Raw genomic sequence first — 15,725 nt, 5'->3', positions numbered from 1 at the left:
AATGAGGTTTAAGACGAAATCAAGTGGCAAACTTGAAGAATTGTTTAGTTTCATATGTTATATTCAATATTTTAATTCATTTTAATTGTCCAATGTTATTAGTCCACAGTCGATAGTCCACAGTTGACAGTGCAATCATTCATATATAGTTTAATATATAATATTTGAATTAATTAATACGTATCGTGACCCGTGTACATGTCTCAGACTCGATCACAACTCAAAGTATATATATTATTATAGAATCAACCTCAACCCTGTATAGAGAACTCGATCATTACTGCATATAGAGTGTCTATGGTGATTCCAAATAATATATATAGATGTGTCGATATGATATGTCAAAACCTTGTATACGTGTCCCGATATTTAAAGTGCGTAAAATAAATAACAGAAATTAAATGACGATAAATAAAGTGCGTAAAGTAAATAACAGAAATTAAATGACAATAAATAAAATTGCGAGAATATAAATTGCGATAAAATAAATTGCGATAAATAAATTGCGATAAATAAATTGCGATAAATAAAATGTAATACGGAATTAACAGTTAGCTAGGAACAGTTAGCTAGGATTTTGTTAGCGTGGTTTCTTAATAAAATTTAATATTGTTAATTAGTCTGTTTCTAATCAATTTTTATTGTGTCCATTATTTCTTCATTATGCCACTTGTTGGATTCTGATAGGTCAAAATTCAAATATGAAATTGAATTTGAATAAAAATAGTTATTCTTTGGTGAACGGATAAGTATCCCGGTGGTTGTAAATAGGATAGTGAATAACTGTTGAATCAGATTCGAAGAATATACAGTGTAACTTATTAATGTGAAATTTAAATATTCCTCGGGTATTACCTACCCGTTAAAATATTTTTATTATTAACAGTTTGTACAAAAGAATTTTTAATTACAATCTTTATGAAAACATATATACATATATATTTTCTTCAGATGTAATCATGAATTTAATGAGTTAACATGATATTAAACTCATTTAGTTTTCAGTTGGAACTAGAATAAATAATCTCTAAAACATTAGAGATTACATAATCACCATGTCGAACGAAGATAACTGATGTAGAATGTCATGTAGAATGATGATTATACTCGAGGTATAGATTGAGATGTTGAGGCATGTGATATTGAAATTTGGGTTGTTGGTGGTACTGTTGGTGCCGGTGATTTGGATGAAGCTGGTACGTTTTGCACCATATTTTCCAAGACTACAACTTATGCGCGAAGTTCGTTAACTTCTTCTATTACACCGGGATGATTGTCGGTTCGGACGAGCGGATGAATGAGGTTTAGAATCTGAGATAGTATATGATCGTGATGAGATACTTTGGAAATGAGAGAGAAAATGGTGTCTCGAACAGGTTCGCCGGTAAACGTTTTAGGTTCATTGTCAAGAGGTGAATTTGGTTAGTGGAAATGATCGCCTTCTTCGCGTTTCCATTGATTAAGTCGACTACGAACCCATCTCCAATTCATTCAGAATAGATGATGGCTAATTGATCGATTCATTCCGGTTACTCTGCTTTCGGAGCTCGAGTGGAAATCCATATCGAAATAGCTGTCGGAATAACTATTGAAATAGCTATCGAAATCTGATGGACTCGAACTGGTTGAGGGATTCATCTCGTACGATCAGATGAAGGATTTTCGATAAGAAATAGATTATAGGATGTAGATTAGTACCCTGCAATACATAATTTACATAAGCATATATAATACTAAAATCCCATAAGCTATGGAGGAATCTACGGAAGCTGTCAGGCAAAGGTAACAATAACAGATACGCTAAGATATGAATTTAACTATACACTGTCTATGCAATAAAGGCAGTAAGACGTGTCTTAGACTTTAAGGATGATAAGCAAATAATTTTTTGACACTAAATGATAAGCAAAACTTTTGACATGCAAACACGGTCGAAGTGCAGACTCATTAATGCATTCTAACGACTATCAGTTAGACTCACTAATGCAAGACCTGGTTCGCTAAGACCACCACTCTGATACCAACTGTGAAGACCCGTCCTAATCCATCCGGACGAAGTCCATATCGATTATAAACGATTCACAACAGTTGATTACATCGCGAGGTACTTGACCTCTATATGATACATTTTACAAACATTGCATTCGTTTTTGAAAAGACAAACTTTCATTACATCGAAAGTTGACAGGCATGCATACCATTTCATAATATATCCAACTATAATTGACTTGATAATAATCTTGATGAACTCGACGACTCGAATGCAACGTCTTTTGAAATATGCCATGAATGACTCCAAGTAATATCTATAAAATGAGCAAATACACAGCGGAAGATTTCTTTCGTACCTGAGAATAAACATGCTTTAAAGTGTCAACCAAAAGGTTGGTGAGTTCATTAGTTTAACTTAAACAATCGTTTCCATCATTTTAATAGACCACAAGATTTCAGATTTCCATTTCTCATAAACATACGTCCCATGCATAGAGACAAAAATATCATTCATATGGATTGAACACCTGGTAACCGACATTAACAATATGCATATATAAGAATATCCCCATCATTCCGGGATCCTCCTTCGGACATGATATAAATTTCGAAGTACTAAAACATCCGGTACTTTGGATGGGGCTTGTTGGGCCCGATAGATCTATCTTTAGGATTCGCGTCAATTAGGGTGTCTGTTCCCTAATTCTTAGATTACCAGACTTAATAAAAAGGGGCATATTCGACTTCGATAATCCAACCATAGAATGTAGTTTCACGTACTTGTGTCAATTTCGTAAAACAGTTATAAAAGTTGCGCATGTATTCTCAGCCCAAAAATATAAAGGGTAAAAAGGCAAATGAAACTCACGCATATAAATATTGTAAAACAGTTAATAAAGCATTTGCATGTATTCTCAGCTCAAAAACTTAAAGAGTAAAAGGGAGCAAATGAACTCACGCATATAAATATTGTAAAACAGTTAATAAAGCATTTGCATGTATTCTCAGCTCAAAAACTTAAAGAGTAAAAGGGAGCAAATGAACTCACGATACTGTATTTTGTAGTAAAAATACATATGACGTCATTGAACAATGCAGGGTTGGCCTCGGATTCACGAACCTATATCAATTGTGTATATATTAATACGTATAATGTAAGTTACAAAATTTCATTTATTAATATGTATTATTTATATATTATAGTTTTATAGAATTTATTCTAACCTTTATTTTGAAACGTATACTTATATTATATTTTAAGTTATATTTTATATATATATATCGATTTTATGTATATATCTATAATGATTTACGTTTATATAAATAGTGACATTAATATATTTATATACATATATTTGTGGTTAGTATTGTATTTATGAAATTTTATTAGTTTGTTATGTGAATTATTAATACAATCCTAGTATATACCATAAGTATATATATAGTGTACAAAAGATTTATTTGTTAAAATAATAATTTAGATAATAATGATTTACTAATAATAATAATAATTTTATTAATAATGATAATACTAATAGCAAAAAAAATGAAAATGATAACTGTTAATGATACTAATAATAATAACTCTAAAATAATATTAATACTAATACCATACTTATGTTAATAATAAGGGTTCTAATATTTATAAAATGATAAATGATAATCATAATAATACTAGTAAATATTAATGATGATACTGATAAATATGATATTATTAATTGTAAATGTACTGATGATACTATTATTTATAAACCGGTACAAATTCTAATATTGATGATAATAATATATTTTTATTTCCTTCATAATAATAATAATGATAATCATAATCATAATCCTAATGATGATAAAATACTAAAATGATAAGTTTATTACTAATAATAATATTATTAATACCTATCATAATAATAATAGTAATGTCTATAATACTTTCAAATATGATAACAAGTATGATACTAATAATAACAATAACAATAACAATCAAAACAATCACAATAATAATAATAATACTAATAATAATTAATATATAATAACAATAAAAAAATTAGAAAAGAAAACTACCTCACATGAAAAGAGTTTCAAAAAAAAAAAGAAACTACCGTCCTCTGGACTCGATCTCGTGACCACATGCTCACACGCAAACACTCTCGACCATCCCACCAATTCTGATTCTCTGTACTAATATCGAATTTAAATTTTATATATAAACTGTTTTTCTTCTATTCCTCTTCTTCTCCACAAGTCTCATGGATTCAACAAAACATCAATAACCAAAAAAAAATAAAAAATCGGGGTTCCCTTTAAAGCTTCAAAACATTACAGAAAAAAAAATAATTTGGGTTCTAAAATAAAAAAAAAAAAACACTAAGGCCTACTGCAGCGTCGGTTCTTGGAACAAAACAAAAAAAATTGATTTCGTAATAGATAACATTATAGATAATGTTTATAACACGAAATAGTTTTCTAAACATGTATAAAAACTACTGGAATCGTCAATTTGATCAGAAACATATACACGAACGCGAATTTGTCTCAAGAACAATTGTTGACTTTTTTTAAACTAAACTTTGACTTCAAAATTCAAGATCGATATAAAGATTTGAGAGTTGAGATTTTGCAGATAGATTCAAAGAAAGATTTCTAACCTTTCTGCATTTTTAGATTTTGAAACTTTATTCGAAATTGAATTAAGAGAAAAAAAAATTGGAGCGTGCAGAGAAGAAGAAAACAAAAATATCGCTGTGCTCTTTAATCCCATTGGATTTCCTTTTTATTTGATTTGCAATTATACATAATCATGTTGTAATAATAGAGATCGGTTGATAAAAAATGGAGAAAATGTCAACACAGGTTCACGAGTTGGGAGCAGGAAAGAAACAAAAAAAATAATAATAATAGAGATAAAGGATACAGAGGTCAAGCGTATAATATAGATCCCTACTGCTTTTTTTTAATTAATAATAATAATATATAATAACAATACTATTAATATCTAATAATATTTATAAAATTAATAATAATGATAAATATAATATTAATGATAATAATAATTGTAAAAATGATAATAATAATAATAATAATAATACCATACTAATTATGATAATATTAATATTTTATCGATAATAATAATATTAGTAATAATAATCTAATTTATACATCCAATTTCATCTTTATATGATATAAAGTGATATTATGAATACAAATATTGATATTTGACGATACAAATAACATTACTACAACAACTATATTTGTATTTAAATTTAATTTATTAATATCATCTATTATTATATAATATTTAATAATTATGTAATATGTATTGTAACATATACTGAATATTATATATTTATGCATTTTAATATAAATATATTATAATATTTATTTACATACTAATTATATTATACTTATGTATGTAATTATGAAAAATATAAATGTTTTATATATGTAAGTATTATATATATTTATTAAAATAGTACATTATTTCATCATAGATATATTATAAATTTCTACATATACATAATATAATAATTATGTATAAAATCATATATATATATATATATATATATATATATATATATATATATATATATATATATATATATATATAGTTATATTTATGTATATATGTATACTACCATATATATAAAATCATGTTTTAAATGTTGAGTAGATGATTAATTATGTATATTAAACAATTAACTACAAAGTATAACATTGTACATTTAATATTTTGATAACGTTGGTAAAATATGTTTGAATCATTTATATACAATATACTATATATATTCAAAATGAAAATCTTTAGTTATTAAATGTTATCTTTTATAATAACAAAATTACTTAATAGTTCATTAATACTAATATAATTAGTTTTATATATAATTATTTATATTTACATTCTTAGTTACAATTAAAGGTTCGTGAATCGTCGAAAATAGTTAAAGGTCAAATGTTATCATGAAATAGTTCAAACATAATGAGACTCGGTTTAATAGACTTTGCTTATCGAGTCGAATCATATAAGATTATGTTTAAATTTGGTCGGAAATTCCCGGGTCATCACAGCAAGGACGTTCGAAAATTCGGAACCGGGACCAGAGTCAACTCTCAACACTCGACGCAACGGACTAAAAATTACAAGTCAACTATGCATATAAATATAATATAATATATAAATAATTCTTAAAATTATTTATATAATATATATATTTAATTAAACCGTCGGCAAGAAGAAAACAACCAAATGTGAGCTGTCGCATGGCCAGGAAGAAGGAATTTCATGAGGTTACATGACCCAAAAAGTGAGGCCACATTGCTATAAATTTCGCAGTTTCAGTCGAATGTAAACACATCTTTTTCTTTCTCCATCTCTCAAACGTATATATATATATATATATATATATATATATATATATATATATATATATATATATATTATAATTTTAATTTTAATTTTAATAAGAAGGGTATGTTAGCGAATGTTGTAAGGGTGTAAGTCAAAATTCTGTCCGTGTAACGCTACGCTATTTTTAATCATTGTAAGTTATGTTCAACCTTTTTAAATTAATGTCTCGTAGCTAAGTTATTATTATGCTTATTTAAGCCGAAGTAATCGTGATGTTGGGCTAAATATTAAAATTGGGTAATTGGGCTTTGTACCATAATTGGGGTTTGGACAAAAGAATGACACTTGTGGAAATTAGACTATGGGCTATTAATGGGCTTTATATTTGTTTAATTAAATGATAGTTTGTTAATTTAATATAAAGATTTACAATTGGACGTACCTATAAATAACCATATACACTCGATCGGACACGATGGGCGGGATATTTATAAGTACTAATAATCGTTCATTTAACCGGACACGGGAATGGATTAATAGTTAATGGACTTATTAAAACAGGGGTGAATTATGTACAAGGACACTTGGCGTAATTATAGTTTAAGTCCCCAATTAGTTGGAATATTTAACTTCGGATATAAGGATAATTTGACGAGGACACTCGCACTTTATATTTATGACTGATGGACTGTTATGGACAAAAACTAGATGGACATATTGAATAATCCAGGACAAAGGACAATTAACCCATGGTAATAAACTAAAATCAACACGTCAAACATCATGATTACGAAAGTTTAAATAAGCATAATTCCTTTATTTCATATTTAATTGCACTTTTAATTATCGCACTTTTATTTACTGTCATTTTATTTAAATGCACTTTTAATTATCGTACTTTTTAATTATCGCAATTTTATTTATCGTCATTTTATTTATCGCATTTTTATTTATCGCAATTTCATTATCGTTATTTACTTTACGCTTAAAATTAAGTTATATTTATTTTAATACTTTACATTAGGTTTTAACTGCGACTTAAGTTTTAATATCGACAAACCGGTCATTAAACGGTAAAAACCCCCTTTTTATAATAATAATATTACTTATATAAATATTTATATTTTTACAAATATAGTTTTTAAAAATATAGCCTTAAACTTGGCTAAGATCCCTGTGGAACGAACCGGACTTACTAAAAACTACACTACTGTACGATTAGGTACACTGCCTATAAGTGTTGTAGCAAGGTTTAGGTATATCCACTCTATAAATAAATAAATAACTTGTGTAAAATTGTATCATATTTAATAGTATTTTGTAGTAAAAATATAACTATTTCATGTACACCTCGCATAACATCAATCTGCAATATACAGAATAAAACATTAGCTAAACTCGAGGTCCTGAGATCAACTTAATAACAAATTTTGATACTAATACAAAAATCAAATGTTCATTCAATCATTTCTTCAAACATTTGATATGCCAATATAACTATATACTTATTTACATGAACAGAGATTCAAGTGGTCACCTTTGATTCGAGTGATCAGAAACAACTCAAAATGAATACACCTATAAACATAAATAGTTTAAAAAACCTTGAACCCCTGACCGACTTTGAAAAATCTCACAAATATCGTTAGTAAGCATAGAAACAAAAATATTGATTTGTTATAACTTGAGTAATGAACCAAACCTACCCACGTGCATTAAACACAATCAAACATTATCTCCAAATTAGAATTTAACACAAAAAGCCATAGAAACCTAGCTAAATGAAACACTAAATAGAAATACCTTTGGTAGCTTCACGAATATAAACATTTATTAGTCTTAGTAATCATATTGTTTCATCTATTCAAAACAATCACACACAAAGGTTATTATACTTATAAAGTTAGAAATAAAGAAAGAAACATATTTAAGATTAAATTAGTGAGAGGTAAGAAATCTATAAATATATAACACAAAATGAACGAAGTAGATGTAAATCAAGCCAAAAAAGAAAAAAAAATCTTGCAGTAAGAAAAAAGTATCAAGGAGGAGTAATCATATTATCTGGAGAAGCTTTTAATGACGATTCACAGATATGCAGAAGCTCATATTACATTACATTTATATTTAAAAAGTAAAATGAAAGAATTTAGAAAATGAGCAAGCTATATGACCTTCATATGCAAGTCACATACACTGGTACCTGTTAAGTTATTCAAAAATAGATCTTCCATGAAAATTCCATTTTTTGTATAACCTAAAACCACACCCTAAATAAAACCAAGATATGCAAAACATAAATTATTCGTAAGATCTCCATCGCTTTCTTAATTATGAAAAGTTTTGTAAAATGTCCAACTTGAAAACTTAAATAACGTACTTTTGCAACAACATATACGCAAAACAGCTATGTACTCCTGCGTCCTCATAGTTGGTGTTGAAAGCCATCAGCAAGTTGACTGGTGGCCACCATCTACAACCACATCTATAATTAGCATAGAGGCCCTAACTTTTAAATCGATTGTAAATCAACTGACAACAACTTGAGTAGAAATTTATTCACTTAAAGTAATAAAACTTTCATCCATTACTGGAACATCTATACTTGATTAAAAAAAGAGTGGATTTAATTTATAGGTTAAGAGCTAAATGAAGTAATAACGACATATGACAAGTGAGAATAGGTAAGAAAGGCGATTCATATTAATGAGTTCACCAAATAAAAGACAAAGTATACACTCACTTTTACGGGCAACTTATTCATCAAATGGGGCCGAACATGAATGAACTCCGCCAAACATGAATAAACTCTGAAACGAAAAAAAAGTTCGAGCGTGTTTAAATTAAAAGAACCTATTCGGTACCTGAGACAAGATAAGGCCATCAGACAGGAACTTGTTTTCTTTATTCATTCAAGCAAATAAATAAACACTTGTTGTGCAATCAAAGTTTATCATTCATCAAACAAACTACTAAGCTCTGAAACAATGAGTAAAAAGTTCTCTTGATCACACCTATTTAACAAACAGATAATAATAATTTATCTCAAACTAATTTACTTATTTATCATCAAGAAGTTGTGAAACATAATAATAAAAGTTACTAATGTCTCTCTATTGATAACCAAAATTGGAGATTAATATAACCACAATACCTTGATTATGTAAGATCACCAATCTGTTGGACTTCATTTGATGAATAGAACTACAAAGATCACCAATCGGTTATCCTTCATTTGATAAATATTAACAAACCTGTATTTTAATCGCCTTCGATGAATCTTTCAATCGGCCGCTGCTTCAATAAGTTTATTCAAGATTCACATAATTAAGGATTCAGGAATGAAACCCTAATTGAGGATTGTTAGAACAGGTTATGCTTTGAACCTGCATCGATTGTTAGAACCCAAATTAAGGATTCAGGAATGAAACCCTTAATTAATTGAATCAAATAGATGAAATCTACGGTGTTCTTGAACTCCATATCAAAGATCGCCTATGCGTATAGCTTCGGAAGATCGGTAATCCAATTTAATTGAGTGAAATCGAAACTAACAGGTTTATACAAAAGACATATCGTTCAGTTTGTAAAAAATTATAAATTAATCTAATGATGGTGAAGATTTATTGATTCGATTTTCAATTGAAAAAATGGCGATCTTGAACTGCCTGGTTGCTTTTTTTTTTTTGAAGAGAGAATGAGAGAGAAAGAAGTAGAACAGTAAATAGGCGTGAATTAACTTTTCAACAATTGCTTATGGGAAATTACTTTTAATTTGTCCAGGTGTCACTGTTTATGTGAATGTAACATGGAATATGGTGATGGAAAAAGCTACACGTGGACAATAATTTATGGAGTGTGTGTCAGGTTGACAAGTAGGATTTAAGTTTTACGCTTTGTAAATTGTAGAGATATTTTTGCCTGTTCACGTTAGCCAAAAAACAGAAAACTTGAATATGAAATTTGTTGACTCATTGGATATTTGTACAGTAGTCATTTAACAATTAATAGATATTATATATGTTTAAGTAAACACAATGAATTAGTGGAGGATTATGTAAGAAGCAGTGGCGATTTCAGGATTAAAATGCAATGGGGTCCCGAATTTTTTTTTCACTACTAATTATATTTGAGTAATATTTTAGTGGTAGTTTAATTTAAAAAAAAAACTACAAACTCGAAAATATATGGTGTCCGAGTAGTTAAATTTAGTGGTGTCCTAAACAATTTAAAAGAAAAAACTATAAATTTGAAAAATATATGGGGTCCTGCGGTTAAATTTAGTGGTGTCCTATACAATTTAAAGAGTACTTTCTACTAAAAAATTTCAAACTAGCGGTGTCCCATGACCCCACGGATATACACATAGAGTCGCCGCTGGTGTAAGACCCGAATAATCACTGTACAGAAGTGTAAATAGGGTGCATATAGTGTGGGGGGCTGTATATAATTAAACTGAGGTCAGAGGCTGCCCAGGCCCTTGTGCGCGCATATATATATATATATATATATATATATATATATATATATATATATATATATATATATATATATATATATATATATATATATATGCGCGCGCAGCGCACTATTATTGTTGACGGTTTCTAGCTTTTATTTCAAGGTTAAATGAAGGGCATTGTGGTCTTTTCACATGAGAACGAGTTAGGGCATTAGATGGCCAATTGGGTGGTGGTTGAAACACACTTAAATTTATCACCAACCTTATCTTCAACCCCAAATCAAGTTCTAGAGTGAGAAAACACTTTAAGTGAGAGAAAGCTTGAATCAAGGAGGAAGAAGCTTGATCCGGGTTAAAGCTCAAGCATTAAAGTTGTTCATCTAGCCGTTAGCTACGTTTTGGTTGTAGTGGTATGTTCTAACTTTAATTTTCCTATTTTAATTTGTTTAAGGGTTAGGGTTTGGGTTAGTGATGAACATAAAAACCCATTTGTGGTGATTTTGGGTGTTCTTGGGAAAGATTGAGTCATGAAGAATCAATAGTAACTAACTGAGAGTTTCAAAGTGATAATTGGTATTTATGAGTCTTAATTGGTTAGTTAATTACTAGCACACCTAGTTAATTGGTAAATGGGTGTTACTTGGGGTAGTGAATGACCCGGAATGGGTGTGTTGACTTAAAATGGTCGAATGGGTAATGATTGACCTAATTTGGGAAGGATGGGTGTGAAATACCCCGATTTCGTGGTAGTTAGTGTCGTTGGACCTTAATCGCTAGCTTTTAGTGATTAATGATGGTCTTGACCTTAATTGGACGGTTTTGGTGTAAATGGGTGATTTAATGCATTAAGTCATTAAATGCACTTGAGTAGGGTGTTGGTGTTAGTCCAACTAGTTTGGGTGTTGATCGAGTACTTATTGTATTAGGTACTTGGCTTTGAAGCTTGCGGAAGGATAAAACCGTCACCGAATCCTTAAGGTGAGTGAAATAATTATGCGTATGTGTATATGGCGTATTTATTTGTGAATGTTATGGTATGAACCACAAGCCGGTAGTACCATAGCATGTATGTGACAAGTATCATGATGGGAACCACGAGCCGGTAGCATCAAGTGTGAACTACGAGCCGGTAGCACTATAAAATAAAGTGTGAACCACGAGCCGGTAGCACTATAAAACAAAGTGTGAACCACGAGCCGGTAGCACTATGAAATAAGTGTGAACCACGAGCCGGTAGCACTATAAAACAAAGTGTGAACCACGAGCCGGTAGCATTATAAAATGAGGCGTGAACCACGAGCCGGTAGCGCCAAAGTGTGAACCACGAGCCGGTAGCACTATAAAAGAGTGAGACTCAAATGCGTATGGTGTGAACCACGAGTCGATAGCACCATAACGTTATGGTTAACCATATTATGTTGTTGGATATTGTTTAGCATGCTATATATATATATATATATATATATATATATATATATATATATATATATATATATATATATATATATATATATATATATATATATATATATATATATATATATATTGTGTTGAGTATATGCTAATGTGGTGTTGTGATAGTGTACGAGTTGTTAGCATTATGAGTATGACGGCATGCTATTTGAGTTGTATTTTCGTATGAGGTATTTGGTGGGTGCGAACGCAAATAGATGGGTTATATATGTGTATGTATAATTGCTGCATTCACTAAGCTTTGCTTACCCTCTTGTTGTTTATCTTTTTATAGGCTCCGGCGGAGACAAGGGTAAGGGCATTCGTATGGATTAGAGATCCCGCTTTGTTTGTAGGGGACGCTTTTGATGTGATAGCTTTTGGAGTTGATCGAGATTTGGGTAGTTTAACCCCCAAACATCATGCTCTAGTGTCGTTTGGAATTTAAACTAATTCGGTTGAAACTTATATATTTTGTACGAAACTCGTATTTCGGCTATATGTGGGCCCGGGTTCGTAAAACTTGTTTTATCATTGAAATGTGTTAGTTTTACATATTTAAACATGTTGTGAAAAGCGTTTCGTCTAAATACGTCGGGAAGTGGGAGATCTTTATTTGAAAAATGACCAAACCGGACAGAAGCTAGAATGGCCTGTGCGCGCCGCGCACCCTAGGGTGCTGCGCGCCGCGCACTGTTCTATATATATATAAAAAAATTCGCGTATTTCGTTTGGATATTGGGTTGGGTTGTTACAGCTGGTAAGAAGTGATAGTGGTTTACGGCCCGTTTCAGATTCGGGAGACATTTTTTTTAACTAAGTTACTTTAGGCCTGGTTTCCTTTGAAATGTAGAGCTTCATATTTTCGCCAACCAACCAAAGCCAACTGCATCTTCGAAAGATGAAGATTGGCGAAAGATGAAGATAAAGATTAGCGAAGTATGAAGATGAAGATTACAATTTTTTTAAAAAAAGAAATGAGAATAGAAACCGGTTTTTATTAAAAAACAGGTTTCTATTTTCCAGAATAAGAGCCTGTTTTTTTTTATAAAAACCACTTTCTAAAGTCAAGTTTCGGAACCAGTTTTAAAATCGGCTCCTATATTCCTTAAAACCGGTTTCTATTCCCCCTTTTTTGTAGTAGTGACCGATCGGTTTTTGGGGAGGAAAAGGAATCCAAAACTTTTACTTTTCTTATTTTGGTCATTAACATGTAAATGCTCGTCGGTTAGGAGTCTTCGAAATGCAAATTGAACGCAAAAATAGTAAGCGATAACTATAATAAATAGATATTAATAATCCACAATAAATATTACAAAAATATCTATTTAATATAATGCGAGATAGAAATGCCTTTGGATAAACCGAATTCTTAAAAAGTCTCAAAACACACAACTGGTTTGAAAACCGAAACAGTTTTCAAAATAAACTACATTGTATCACGTAACCACATAATATAACACGGATGTTAAAATTGTGATTTTTTAATTAGTATTAAAATATTATAATCATGTCGGAACCATATATTAAATATAATAATAACGTATGAATACACAACTACCAGTTAACGACGTCAAAAATTAACGTTAAATAATCAACGGAAAAAGGATGGTTGTTACATTACTTACCCCTTAAAGAAAATCTCGTCCCGATATTTTTAGCTGGTGCCTTCCACCGGAATTGCCTCAAAAAAAATGCGGGTACTTCTTCATCATCTGATATTCCTGTTCCCAAGTGACTTTGGGACCTCGTCGGGCATTCCAACGAATCCCAACAAACGAAATGTTACTTTGCTTTAACCTTTGACCGTACAGTCCATAACCTCGACTGGTTCTTCAATAAAGTGGAGTTTGTTATCTATCCGAATTTCATCAAGAGAGATGGTGATGTCTTCTTCTGTCAAACATTTCTTTAAATTTGATACATGAAAAGTATCATGAATTCCGCTCAATTTTTGTGGCAATTTCAATCGATAAGCCACATGTCCAATTCTTTCTGTTACCTCAAAAGGTCCAACGAATCTAGGGCTCAACTTTCCCCTATTTCCAAAACGTATAACACCCTTCCAAGGTGCTACCTTTAACATAACCTTATCGCCAACCTGAAATTCCAAATGTTTCCTTCTATTGTCCGCATAGCTCTTTTGGCGACTTCTTTACGTTTTCAGTCTTTCTTTGATTTGAACAATCTTCTCTGTTGTTTCATGAAAGATTTTTGGACCAGTAAGTTGTCGATCTCCTAACTCGTTCCAACAAATAGATGATCTACACTTTCTCCTATACATTGCTTCAAAAGGTGTTGCATTAATACTCCCGTGATAACTATTATTGTACGAAAAATCTGCTAACGGCAGGTATTTGAAAGGACCCGTTCATATACATTATAAACGATTCACAATAGTTGATTACATTGCGAGGTATTTGACCTCTATATGATACATTTTACAAACATTGCATTCGTTTTTAAAAGACAAACTTTCTTTACATCAAAAATTGACAGGCATGCATACCATTTCATAATATCCACTATCCAACTATAAATTGATTTAATAATAATCTCTGATGAACTCAATGACTCGAATGCAACGTTCTTCGAAATATGCTATGAAAAACTCCAAGTAATATCTTTAAAATGAGCAAATGCACAGGGGAAGATTTCTTTAACACCTGAGAATAAACATGCTTTAAAGTGTCAACCAAAAGGTTGGTGAGTTCATTAGTTTATCATAATCATTTATTTCCATCATTTTAATAGACCACAAGAATTTCATTTCCAGTTCTCATAAATATACGTCCCATGCATAGAGACAAAAATAATCATTCATATGGTGAACACCTGGTAACCGACATTAACTAGATACATATAAGAATATCCCCTATCATTCCGGGATCCTCCTTCGGACATGATATAAATTTCGAAGTACTAAAGCATCCGGTACTTTGGATGAGGTTTGTTAGGCCCAATAGATCTATCTTTAGGATTCGCGTCAATTAGGGTGTCTGTTCCCTAATTCTTAGATTACCAGACTTTAATAAAAAGGGGCATATTCGATTTTGATAATTCAACCATAGAATGTAGTTTCAATTACTTGTGTCTATTTTGTCAAACATTTATAAAAGCGCATGTATTCTCAGTCCCAAACATATAAAGGGTAAAAAGGCAAATGAAACTCACCATACTGTATTTCGTAGTAAAAATACATATAACGTCATTGAACAAGTGCAAGGTTGGCCTCGGATTCACGAACCTAAATTAATTATATATATATTTATGTGTTGGTCAATATTTGTCTAACAAATTAGGTCAAGTCATAGTGTACCACAATCCTAATGCTCGAGACTAATATGCAAAAGTCAACAAAAGTAAATTTGACTCAAAATAATTTCCAAAAATCTATACATGATTAATATATAGTTTAAATATCGTCGTTTTATATTTTTAAATATTTTTAAAAGATTTATTAGAGTAAATAATATAATT

The sequence above is a fragment of the Rutidosis leptorrhynchoides genome, chromosome 10 (assembly GCF_046630445.1).
Source record: "Rutidosis leptorrhynchoides isolate AG116_Rl617_1_P2 chromosome 10, CSIRO_AGI_Rlap_v1, whole genome shotgun sequence".
NCBI classification, from domain to species: domain Eukaryota; kingdom Viridiplantae; phylum Streptophyta; class Magnoliopsida; order Asterales; family Asteraceae; genus Rutidosis; species Rutidosis leptorrhynchoides.
Note: the sequence above shows the minus strand (reverse complement) of the source record.